This window comes from Podarcis erhardii (genome assembly GCF_964252035.2).
Source record: "Podarcis erhardii genome assembly, chromosome: Z".
NCBI lineage: Eukaryota > Metazoa > Chordata > Lepidosauria > Squamata > Lacertidae > Podarcis > Podarcis erhardii.
In genome coordinates this window covers 13,339,732-13,353,138 of record NC_138504.1, presented here as the reverse complement: position 1 = coordinate 13,353,138, position 13,407 = coordinate 13,339,732, and the positions used below count along the sequence as shown (strand labels likewise).

The 13,407-nt window shown below is 41.0% G+C and overlaps 2 long non-coding RNA genes across 2 annotated transcripts in view; one reads left to right on the top strand and one right to left on the bottom strand.

The window, feature by feature from the left end:
- Nucleotides 1-9,474, bottom strand: part of LOC309334062 — a 76,965-nt gene extending 67,491 nt beyond the window's left edge. The window contains exon 1 of the long non-coding RNA XR_014152822.1: nucleotides 8,995-9,474. This is a non-coding gene — a long non-coding RNA (uncharacterized lncRNA). The remainder of the gene's footprint in view (nucleotides 1-8,994) is intronic.
- The window catches only part of LOC309334101, a 552,008-nt gene that overhangs the window by 18,067 nt on the left and 520,534 nt on the right, over nucleotides 1-13,407 (top strand). The window lies entirely within an intron of this gene.

Sequence of the window (13,407 nt, the reverse complement as noted above, 5' to 3'; positions counted from 1 at the left end):
CAACCAGAAATAGATTGATAGGCCCAAATGATATGGTCGTTTTCTTTCCTCAAACTGAGGAATCAGCTGCATGATTTGGGCTTTCGTCCATTGGGGCTAATATGAGTGCACTTTTTTCAAATATTACGCCACACATTTGTAGGCATTTGAGCTTGGAGAAGCAGGATATTGTAGGATTAAAATAATGTGCATATATCATATACTGATATATCATGTATTGATTGATTAAAGGAAAATCAATGGGGTTCAAGATTATGGGGACATGGAGTCCTAAGACTGACACTCTATTAAAAGCTGAGAGTAGTTAGGACTTCATGACATAAGCAGAAGTTACCAATGCTTTGCTAACATTTCAAATATAGAAACTGGTTAGCATCGTAGTCCAATAGTGAATATGCTTACATTACAGAGAAAAAAGCTTAGCGGATGAGATTTTAGAGGTATAGCAGTTTAATGAATGTTTCAGAACCAGGCCAGATAGACTGTGACAGTAAAAGGAAAAGGGCCGACCTGTGGAAAACCAGCATGCAAAACCCAGTCACAAATGTACTCTCCTCTCCTCTGGTTTCTAGCAACTGGCAGGCAGAAGCACACTGTCTCCAACCATGGAGGCATAGCATAGCCATTGATAGCTATGCTATTGATTTGTCTAATCCTCTTTTAAAGCCGTCATAGTTGGTAGCCATCACTGCCTCCTTTGGGAGTGAGTTTCATAGTTTTAACTATGTGGTGCAGAAATAGGTACATTCTTTTATCTGTCCTGAGTCATCCCACATTCAGTTTTACTGGATGCTCTTGAGTCCTATTGTTATCATAGAGGGAGAAGAACTTCTACCTGCTTTCTCCATGCGGCGCATAATCTCATAATCCATCAGGTAACCAATTTCTCACTCATATTTTCTCTAAACTGTTAAGTCCCAAATGCTTCAATGCTGCAATCTTTTCTAATTTTCACCATTTTGGCTGCCCTTTCCTGAGCCTTTTGCAACCCTACAACACACTTTTTGAAGTGAGGGGACCAGAACCGTATACAGTATTCAAATGTGGTCACACCATAGATTTGTACAACAGCATTATGATATTGGCAGTTTTATTTTCAATTCCTTTCCTAATGATCGCTAGCATGGAATTTGCCTTTTTCACAGCTTCCACACACTAGGTCAACATATTCATCAAACTACCACTACAACCCCAAGGTCTCATTCCTGGTCAATCACTACCAGTTAAAAGCCCATAAACATATTTGTGAAATTCACACACACACACACACACACATTTGCCCCTACATGCATTTCTTTACACTTGTTTACACTGAATTTCATTTGCCATTCACTCAGTTTGGACAGGTCTTGTTGGAGCTCTTTGCAATCTCTTTTTGTTCAAACAACCCTAACAATTTGGCATTATCAGCAAACCTGGCCACCTCACTGCGCACACATAATTCCAGATTGTTTATGAACAACTTTAAAAAGCACAAGTCCCAATGCTGATCCTTTCTGTTTCTCAGTTTATAAAACTGTCCATTTATGTGTACTCTCTGCTTCTTTAAACTTAACTAATTCCTGATCTGCAAGACGACCTCTCCTGTTATCCCATGATTGTCGAGCTTACTGAAGAGTCTTTGCTGAAAGCTTTTTGAAAGTTCAATAACATTATGTTAGCCAGATCACCAGTGTCTTGCAGTCCATGGACCAGGGGAACTAGGATAGTCCCCTAAATGGTTCCAGTAAATTAGAGTATTAAAGTATTAAAGCCTGGCACTTCATTCCCAAAGCCCAGGAAGCTTCTTCCCAGCTTAGGAAAAGAAGCATGATGCTCATGCTTTCGACGTCACATGCATGACATCGTCACACAGATGACATCACCCTCACAAGCTGGTCCTCTGGCCCTAACTGCCATTCCCCTACACAAAATTTCACTGCACACCAGTGCACATCACCTCTATCTATTTGCTTGTTGAAGAATTTTGGAGTCACATTCTCAAATATCTCATAAAATAAAATTCATTAAGTGCAGTGTCACATACCTACACACCCCTTGAGATGGTATCATCTGAGCCAAGCCATTGTGCGGGGCTTCCTAGCCTCTGGCCCTCTAGATGTTGTTGGACAGGCCCAGCCAGCATGGCCAATATACAGGGTTGATTTAAGTTGTAATCCAGCAAAATGTGGAGGGCCATGGGTGTCCCCCCCCCCCATCCCTACAACAAAGAATCACAGGAGACTGCTGCCATATCATTTTTCTGCTGATGCCTGCTGCATGCTTGCTGCAAAAAGAATCCAAATTTCTGTAGCAGGCTCTCATTGCCTCATAGTTTCAAACCCATTTGTTTGTTCTTTTAGAAAACTAACACTATTCAATATTTAAAAGATGTATATTGACATTTTAGGAAGTTAGCTTGAACTCATTCAAAGAAAATTGGATCAAATTGAAAATGGTAATTAAGCCAATTAAAAGGGGAAGTAAAATAAAACACTGTGTACCTCTTAGAAAGCATTCACATCTAGATAGTCTAATTTACATACAAGTGACATCATCATTAAAGAGAGTGACTTTAAAAAAAGGGGGGGTTCTTTTTGCTACATGATTTACTGCTAAGGAGGGGCTGATTTCCACGAGATTGATGGTGCCCTTGATACAAGTTGATATGGTTTTGTTTAGCAGTCAGCAAATGGCATGTGATTGTATGAGGTTTCGTTGAGATGAATTGAACTGCAGCAGGATTGCCATTTGGTTTGAATTATCATGGAGTGTTCTTTTTCAGTGTATCATTTAATGCACATTATGCTTTCCCTGCAAGGAATAACTGTCCTTCTTTGGGATAAAGGTTTATTCAAGGAGGGTTAGGTATTTCCTAAATAGATAGAATCAAGCAGGGGCAGTCAAGCCATTGAGCTTGTGGGGCCAGTCTCCTTAGAGATGTGGAGCCAGTTGCTTTGGGAGCAACTACAGCTAACCCACCACTACAATAAGCCAGCAGCCTATGGAAATGGGTTGATATTTTCCTGGGATTCAGCCAAGTAAATCACATTCATTAGAACCTTGGGTTCACTAGGGTTGTGTGCATAATTAGAGAAGCTCTCAAGTTCCAATGTGGGAAGCAGTTTAGGAATCCTTTGGGAGAATGTATCCAGCAGTAACAAACTATTCCTACAACATGCTGAATATAGGACCCTGCTAATTCAGTTTAGGGTCTAATTCAGCACATCAAATTAGGCCTGATTTAATCTGGGATTGCCCACACCTATATGATGCCTTTTTAAACGTGATCTTAATTAATATATGCATTTTACACAAACTTTGTCCTAGGTCATAGGACATGACTTGGCTGAAGAACAGAATTTCCAACTCAGCTTTACTCAGGGTAGACCCATTAAAATTGATGGGCATGACTAATTTAGACACAGTAATTTTAATAGGTCAAATCTAAGGTAGTTACATACAACCCAAAGTATATATGCTCTACTGGTGAGATATGAATTCAACCATGGTGAATTGCTCTATTGCCAGTAGATTGATTTCAGATATTTTGATGAACTTCAATTTTATATACAATAAGAAAGTTCCCTTTAACAATAGAAAGGGTCACCAAGAAATGTCTTTCAATGTAATATACCGTACTTGGCTTGGATAATGTGTTGCATTGGGACTCTTAACACTGTATATCTGCCTTGTTAAATTCCTGTTATAAGCTTTCAACAGCTGTCTTAATTAGGTGTCCCATAATTAAGGAGATTATTACACTGATTGAATCGAACTCCATGTTTTTTGAACTGGCAAAGATTTGCCATGGATTTGCACACAAAATCTGCATTTTCTGTTTATAAAGAAACTGTTTCAGTTTGAAGCCAGACAAACGAGAATGCAAGGTGGAGAAGGAAGCTTGCCAGGTTCTAACTGAACCACAGTTCAAAGCTTGTTACTGAGTCAGTCCTGTGATGGTGGCATAGAAATAGTTTTTCCCACTGCTGTTGCATCTTCCCAGGGTTGTTCAGTGGAGCTTTTTCAAGTAGGTAGAGGCCTTTTGCAATCTGGCCCTAAGAGAAATGTAACTCTCAGTAGCATGCTGTGATATATTTTCAAGGCGCTTTGAAGACTCCACCATTACTGAAGTTCCATTGGTGGAGGTGCTCAGTGCACTGTCAGGTCCTCTTTTATTGAATGAGTTTCATTGATTGCAGTGTAAGATGGGATGGGCTAAGTAAGTAGTTTGGTCCTGTTTTGGTCTTGCTAGCACTCAATCATATGTCTGCTCCATCCCATTGTGTGCTGTTGTGTCTCATTTCCACTGTGTTGCATGCAGTTCTTTGCCATTCTGTCCCTTTGTGTGACCCTGTATGCAACTTGTGCATACATTTAAAATAAAATATGATTTTTTATGTAAAATAGGTGTGGCCATATATCAGCAGCCATGTGAACAGCCGCATGATGACAATTTTTCTCCCAAAAATGTAGTACAGAGAGAAATTACATGAATAAAACTTGCATTTTTATACATTTAAAAACATAAAATACATATTTTTGTGCAAACATTTTGTTCACTGAAAATGCAACCAGGCCCTCAGGACTCTCCCCAAGCCACTCCACTGACCAGACCTGTTCCATGCCCACCTTAAGTGCTTTTCCCTGGCTAGACTATGCTGTTGAACACCTATTGCTTTGGAAGGGGACGGAGAGGTATATCTGTATGTCTAGAAACCTCTGACCTCTCTCTGTGTCTAGAATGTATAAATGCAAGGATTGCATCCATTGCTCTCCCTGCTTTTGCCACAAACCTTTGCCTCTAATACCACCCACTTTTACCTCTGACTCTGCCAACCACGGGCTTGAGACCCCAAAGTTTTTGTATAAGTCAACAACATTACCCTATGATTGAAGATTTGAACTCAATCTTTTTCCTCAGGCCACATTATGCAAGACACACTATTCCATCCTAATACTGAGACTTTAAAAAAAATTGTGTGTGCTTTATGGAAGACGTTAGGAGCACTAGCAAAGCTGCATATAAATGATTTAAATGTGTTTTTAAAAATAAAACTCTCGTTCTGTTGCTTTTACTACAGCACAGCAATTTTTAATTATTATTATTTTTTTGCAGAAGTGTATCGTCATTCCATAAAACAGCTTACCGTGTATTGAGCTTTATAATAACTGAGTTATTCTGATGCACACCCTATTAAAAACAGCATTAAAATCAGAAAATTGAGTGTTTCACAATATGTCACCTTTATCATGAAGACATAATAATTACACACATACCCCTGGAATGTAGAAAGCTGGCCACAAAGCAACAAACATTTACTGAAGCAAATGTGGTGATAATGAGAATTATTACCCTATTCGTTGCAGAAGAGAGTTGCTGTTACTCCCACTCTCGACACTCACAACTTTGTTATAAGAGTATATAGTGGTGATAGCATTCATCTTTTTAAAAAGTGCTACCAAAAGCAAATATCATTCAGCTTCTTAAAGTGTTGTAGCTCATCTCAAACAACCTGTGTGCAAATTTGGCTCCTAACAAAACAGGTGGTGCGTAGAAGACGTTTTGAATGTGATACTTTAGTTTTTGGTAAGCATTTTCACACACACTGATTTCCAGTGGCAGCTGGTACCCATTGGGACTGCTAGGGCAGAAGGCAGTTAAAAAACAAACAAACCGGGTGACACCAGAGCCCATGATGGGCAGGGCCAGAGCCAGAACCAATGACAGATGGAACCAACCATCCTATCCCTACCTTTCTCTCTGCACTGATACCCCCCCCCCCCGGCTAGTGTCTCAAGACAAAAGCAAGGAGAAAGGCAGATAGGGGCTGACTGAGAGCAGGCTGAGGTTGCTCACTATAGATCGAAAACCACAAGAAGAACTGAAGTGTCACTTCACACACATTGATTGATTGATTTATGTATTCATACACCCACACCCACACCCCCTCACTTTTTCTGTCTATATGGGAGTTTCTTATATTGACTGGCAAATAAAAAAGTTATGTTGTGGCAACCTAAGATGACACAGAGAACCTGAGATAGGTGTATGTGTGTGAGTGTGTTACTAGACATGGGGGTGGGGGAACCTAAGGATGGTGGAAAGTTTTATTCATTGCACATTTTAAAATAAACCAACACAATTCACAGCTGTGCACAAATTGGAACACACACAGTTAAAAAATTGATTGTGCACTTATCAGAAAATTGTACTGCAGTTTCAGTTCTTAAAATGCATGCAAAATGAGAATTTTATGTGGAAAAGGCATACAAATGTGTGTATAATTTAAATGTGAAGTTTGTGGGTGGGTGTTGTGGGTGGGGATAATTAGCAGACAATGGGATGGAATACACTTATGACTGAAGACGTGCAAAACTGACATGGAATGTATGTCAGTCTGATTCACCCAATCCTAAAAGGAACTGCTGAGAGGAGGGAGGAGGGAGAGAAAGGTCATGCATGGAAAAAAGAAGCATGCAGACGAGAGGCAAGATAAGACAGGAGAAAAAGAGTTGAGCAACACTGAGATCACGTATTAGAAGAAGGGAGGCTCAAGAGAAAAAGATATATTCTTGCACAGTCCACTGATTAGGTAGCTAAGGGGAAGGGTAGTGTGTGGGAATTTACTAGCCAAAACATTGGCTGCAGGCCTCCAGTTATTTTTAATGGAGCTGAATTACACCAGCACTTTATAGGATGTATGCACAGTCACCTGTGAGTTATGGAGGTATGAGGTATTGAGGGATGTGTTTCTGAGTGATATACAGGCATGTGTACATCATCCATAAATCCATGTCAGTGTCGTTTCGTAACAGCTATTGATGGGTCTGGGCTTCTTCAGATGGAGACAAATTCTTATACAAGAAGCACTTGTTCCCTGCAAGAACTAGTACAGAATGCAACCTGTTTGTAGCTTGTCAACTACAGTGGACCAATATGTGTTTGCTTTTTGTGTAGATTTGTGTGTGTGATGGGAACCAACAGCCAGTCACAGCTTCTCAGGATATGTATCTTGCATAACTATGGAAAGGTGGTATACAAATTTGTGATTCTATATAATGATCACCACACAGGTTGAATGCAGCTCTTACCATAGAGAAGTAATTCCCATGTGCAGCTTCAGAACTTGTTCACACATGCATATATATTCCTTCATTTCTCATTGTTCAGTTAAGGAACATTCGTTGTCAGCTGAATGTCAGAACCAAATCCATGGGAGGAACTAAATCTTAATATGAAAATTATTTTAGTTTTGATAGGTATGTGATGGATGATCCTCATGTGCAAGTTGTCACTTGATGGTTGAAACCATCAAGTGACAAATATGAACAACATATTTAAAAAGCCCTGTTTATCAAGTAATTTATAAAGCAAGGTTCACACATATATTTGTTTGCCATCACTTTGGAGAAAGAGCAATGCTGAACTTACAAATGGATTCCACACATTACCTGATCAAAATGTGCAAAGTCTTCAAGTGATGTTGGAGGGTATGCACAAGTAAGCAGTGACTCTTGCATTCTGTGTGCATTAACCCATCAATGCACTTTTCTACCTTTCTACATTTGGGGACTATGCATTGTGGGTAATGCATAAAAAAATGTCATGGAGGTTGTGCATCTCTGACCAAATCACATTCTCTATTCACTGTTAATTATCTGTAGTGACAGATTAACATGGAAAATCCCATCAATGGTCATTGGTCACACTTCCCACACTTGCACACATTCACTTGTCGAATCACACTAGCCCCAGTATGCAACCAGCATATATGAGCTCCATTCTTTCCCACAAAGTCCATACCAGATAATCTCATATATATATATATATATATATATATATATATATATATATGCGCACTTCGGCACTTATTAGACAAAATCAGCCTAAGTCTATTTTGCTTATAATAATTTGCAGAGACACACCAGACAAAGACAATTCCTGTTCTACTGCATTGCCAAGACAGCAGATTGAGTTAAGCATAGAATTAGACCTGCATTGTCAGCATTTGATAAATATGTAATATGTGTTGCTGGCAGCTCTGTACAAGTTGAACAATGACACAAAATGTCTGCAGTGTCGGGGCTGACTATATCGGAGTGACGGATGAGAGATCATTGGAAACATCTCGTCTATAAAATTTTAAAATTCCATTCAATCTGAGGAAGCAAGCAGCCGAAATACCATTCTTTTCCCATCTTACTTTTTTCACTCTGGTATATTTCACTGGTGGTGATACAGACCTATGAATCTCACCCCATCCTTAACATGCTTAAATCAAATGGTTACAAAATGAATCCCTCTCTCTCTTCCCCCATACACATGTTCAATCTGTCTTCACACCTTCTGAATCCAGTTCTCTGAATGTATTAGCACATTTCAGTGCTAAGCCTCTGCATTAGCACTAACTCACTCATTTAATAAATGAAAGTACATTCTACCTCTCCAGAGTGTCATTCCTGTAATTTATCTAAGCAAAATCACTTTCATTATCCATCACCGTTTGATGGCAGTTTTTAAAATGAGTACCATTAGGATATCTTACAAGCTTCCTTTCATACAGCCCCTTTTCTATTCGGTCATCTGTCTGTCTTCACATCCCAGGGAAATTAAATGTTCAACAGTTTTGTCATAGGCTTATCACTGAACGTGATCATCTGCTGCGAAAAATAATTTAATAATCCCTTCACAACTGCCCCCTTCTGTAGGAGTGAACCTGTGCTTGTTTGTCAAAGCTTTTTTTTTTTTGAAGGAGGCAATGGTAATGAGAAGAAGGAATTGGTGGAGTTGTGCATCCTCCTCTGTTTGGTGTGCAGATTTTAGCCATGGGAAGTCATAGACTAATGGAAGCTGGCACTCATTAGAGGTGGTAGCGCAGAAGACAGGGAGGCCAGTATTCCGTGGAGACATAACAAAGGAAAGCATAGCCACTAATTGTTTGCCTGTTTGTTTGAAAATGTCTGTACAGGGGGAGAGAAAGGGTTAATAGGAAAGCCAGAGGCAGAGCCTACCTGTTCATAAAAGGGCTTTGCCCGAGGTTTGTGTTAGGTGCGTAGTTGGTTGGTTTTCATGGGTTGGTTGGTTGGTTGGGAAAGGCAGTTGGGAAAGCAGTTGGCAGACAGTTGGAATTAGAGAGACAGTTAGTGCAGTTGGTTCTTGCATGAGGGGAGGTAGAAGAGTTAGAGACCGGACAAAAATAAGACTAAGAAGGTAAAGAGTAACAACTTTTTGAATGCAGTTAAAGTTTATTTGTGTCTGCAATAAACTACACTCTTCTTTGTTAACTTAAGAACCTGACTGAGACTAAGTGATTTACCGGGGAGGACCTGGTTGGTGGCAGTGGATTAGTGGTGTAAGGCTCAATAATCCGTGAGACGACCGGGGGCTCAGTACGAATGCCACAGTCATCCTCCTACTTCTTGAGCTCTACCAAAGCAACACTGACTCTAAGGAGGAGTAAGCTGACAGTCAGGACCAGCATCCTCTGGACTAAGTTGTCCTTCACAGCCTAGGACCCTCTTACCTATGGGCCCGCCTCTCCCGGTATGCCCCAAGGAGAGCCTCAAGGTCCATAAATAGCAACACCCTAGTGGTCCCGGGCCCTAAGGAAGTTAGATTGGCTTCAACCAGAGCCAGGGCCTTTTCAACTCTGGCTCCGGCCTGGTGGAACGGTCTGCCACATGAGACCAGGGCCCTGCAGGATCTGATTTCTTTCCGCAGGGCCTGTAAGACAGAGTTGTTCTGCCTGACCTTTGGCTTGGAGCCAATTTGATTCCCTCCCCCTCTTTCTTTTTCCTTTTTCCTTTCTCCTCCTGTGATGAGGCTGCATTTTAATATTTTAATGTTTCAATATTTTAATTGTTGTATTTTAATCTTGTTTTTAAGTTGTATTCATTCAACTTGTTTTTATTATTGCTTGTTAGCCGCCCTGAGCCTGGCCTTGGCTGGGGAGGGCGGGATATAAATAAAAATTATTATTATTATATTATTATAAGTAAGGAGGTAGGCAGCTGGCAGCTGGCTGCAGACTGAGCTTGTGGGATAGTGCCTCACTTGCCGTAAGGGAGCAGTTTCCATGGTCAGTGATAGGCTCTGAAAATTCAGAATCATCTAGTTCATCCCCTCACTGCAGGATGCAGCTTCAGAATCTCTGAAAGGTTGCCAAACCAGTTTGGCTGGCGGTGGGCAGAGGACATAGCTCATTAGTAGAGCATCTGCCTTGCATGCAGAAGGCCCCAGATTCAATTCGCTGAGGTAGGGCTGAGAGAGACTCATTGTCTGAAATCCTAGAGAGCCACCATTCACTACCACCATTCAGGGTACACACTCACTCGCTGGATCATCACCTTGTTGTGGTGACTGGGCTTGCATGTTCCTATGATCCTTATGAGCGAAGCCATCGGGAGTCTTGTACTCCCAGTAGAGACACCCAAGGAGGTAAGGTCAAGGGGGAGAAGCTAGACAAAGAATGATCCAATAAATCCTCAATGGCAGAACAGGTGGAAAATTACACGCATTATGTTACAACGACTGTGAAGGTGGATGAAGGCTGCAGCAGATTAAAAAACTACTGTAGTGATACTCATGCCATTGGAATAGACCCTTACTACAAAGACTGTGTGTTGATCAGCGTGCATTGATCTCCACACATAAAACAAATTCACACACAGGCATATTCAAGGTAGACGCCACTGAGCTAGATAAACCCAATGGTAGAACACACTGTAAAGCAGTTTCCCAGGTTCCTATAACATTGCTGAGCATCCCAACTTCGCTCCTAGGAGCACAACACAATTCCTTCCTCTACCCTTTCTCTGATTGTGACAGCAACCCAAGGCCACTTTTGGGTTGCATTTACATTTGGCCAGGCTGATGACATTTCAGCTCTAACAAAGGGCATTTGGTCACCCTCACTGTGCGTTTCAAGGAGTACATCATGATCTCCTAGTTCAGGGGATGAGTTGGGAATTTGGAGTGGGGGCCCCAGAGTCAGCCTCAAAGGCACTTGCCTGACAGGAGCCTATCATTCCACATTACCTGCCTCTGACTCTGACTCTGAGAGTTCCAACTCAGAAGTCCTAGCAGAACTGCATTCTCCCCTGCTCTGTCAGAATCAAAAATTGCTAAAGGTGGCTATGCCCCAGCAAATGAAGAGACTCTTCTAACAGAAGGCATGACTTGCTTTTCAGACAGAGCTACAGTTCCTATTTAAGGCTTAGCCTGAGAATAGCCCTATCCACATGTGATGTGTAGGACATTTCCATGGTAACTGTGGTGTGGGGATGCACTTTTAGCCTCATGTGCAAATGTTTTCTGCAACAATTATGTGTTGCATGTGGTTGTCTGTGGAGAAATCTCTATATGTGACCACCTATTCCTGTAAAGCAGTTTCGTGTGACCAGAACATCCTAAAGTTCAGGTGTCATAGTCACTTGGAGCCCCTACACCTGTGTAGCTGCTTGTACATTGGGATTTCTTAGCAGACAATTATCATTCTACTGCTCCCACCCAATGGCAGGTTAGATATCCATTCCCTGTACTCACTAGACAATGGGAAATACAGTCTGGAAAAGACAACTTGAAGGAGCAGGAAGTTATTGAGCCAAAAGACTCCTGCCTGATAATAATAACTTTGTAACACAGGGAGTGACCCTCTATGTACTGGTTGCAAAGAAAAAACAGCAAAAGGAATTAGCTAAAATCTCTGAAAATTGTTGTGGTGATTCAGAGGTTTAACCTGAAATCAAGCTATATTTAAGTTTGTTAGTGTCTCTGGTATCTTCTGTCTCTTACATCATTGATGTTGGCTTGTGTTGTGGATGGATGATCTGTATTATTTTGTTGATGCTATTCTTGTAGGTTTTTCCTGGTCTCTTGCTAAAACAAGATACTTATGAACTATAGATGGACATATGGTTGCATATGTGTTAACATATGCATCAGGATTTCTCTTCAGAGAACTGTATGCAATATGCAGTTGTCTCAGAAGGCAATTCTAATGTTGGTGACAGAGCTAAAAGTGCAGCCCTATTCTGTAGTCAAAGCTGAATTTCCCTACACATAAGAAACATTTGAGTGAGACTACAGACTGCTACTGAAACAACACCTGAGCTCTGTCTCCAGCCTCAACCTTGCACAGAACTGTTCAGAGTACTACTGATGGCTCATCATGCCTCACCTTTGCACTGCTGAGGCCATCACTCAAAACAGAACAGCGTAAACTGTCTCATGGAAATCATAATTATAGGCATGAATCTCATTATTCCATCAGCAAAAGTGTGCTTGCAGTCCCACAACAGACTCCACAGCTACAGATGTTTCGCTGAGATCAGAATTTGGATTAATTGTCTGCCACAATTTGAAATATGCACCAATTAATATAAATGATTATTAGCCTCTTCAGCAACAGTTTTGGGGTAATGAAATGTCACAGATTCATTTTAATGAAATTATTTTTATATTTGGCTTGCAAGAGAAATAGAGCTGACAATCAGCGAAAGAATGAGTTCTAATTTTTTTGTGTAAAAAAAAAAAAAAAGCTCACGATTATGACAGCTGCACCAAATTAGCCAAGGCATATGTGACGCTGGGTTAGAACAAAATCCATTTGTCAGCTAAATCTGATAAAGTATGTATTATCCCTCTTCATATTTGGATTTTTTTATGATAAGGTTTCACAGAATAGTCACAAACATCAATTTGTTGCTATTAAGACAGGTTCCCCCCAAGGTGCTTTTGCTTTAGGGATAGGCAAGTAACTTTCATGTGACATTGGTTGCTTCTAGACAGTTGCCTCTTTTCAACTGCTGATAAATCCAGGTTGCACAGCTAAAACTGATTTGGAGCTTTCGTGCAACTAATTTGCTCCCCCCCCCCAAAGACTTTTAGTGATAAGAAAAGCAGTGGGGAAATGCATTGGAGTGTGTGAAATAACAATTATTTGGTGCACCTTCATATAATGTCCCACACAACCCCTCCCACCCCCAAAGAATGCTCTACAGATTTGTTGTTTAGTCATTTAGTCATGTCCGACTCTTCGTGACCCCATGGATCAGAGCACGCCAGGCACTCCTGTCTCCCTCCCGCAGTTTGGTCAAACTCATGCTGGTAGCTTTGAGAACACTGTCTAACCATCTTGTCCTCTGTCGTCCCCTTCTCCTTGTGCCCTCCATCTTTCCCAACATCAGGGTCTTTTCCAGGGAGTCTTCTCTCCTCATGAGGTTGCCGAAGTATTGGAGCCTCAGCTTCAGGATCTGTCCTTCCAGTGAGCACTCAGGGCTGATTTCCTTCAAAATGGATAGGTTTTATTTTCTTGCAGTCCATGGGACTCTCAAGAGTCTCCTCCAGCACCATAATTCAAAAGCATCAATTATTCGGCGATCAGCCTTCTTTATGGCCCAGCTTTACAAATAGTCAACATCATA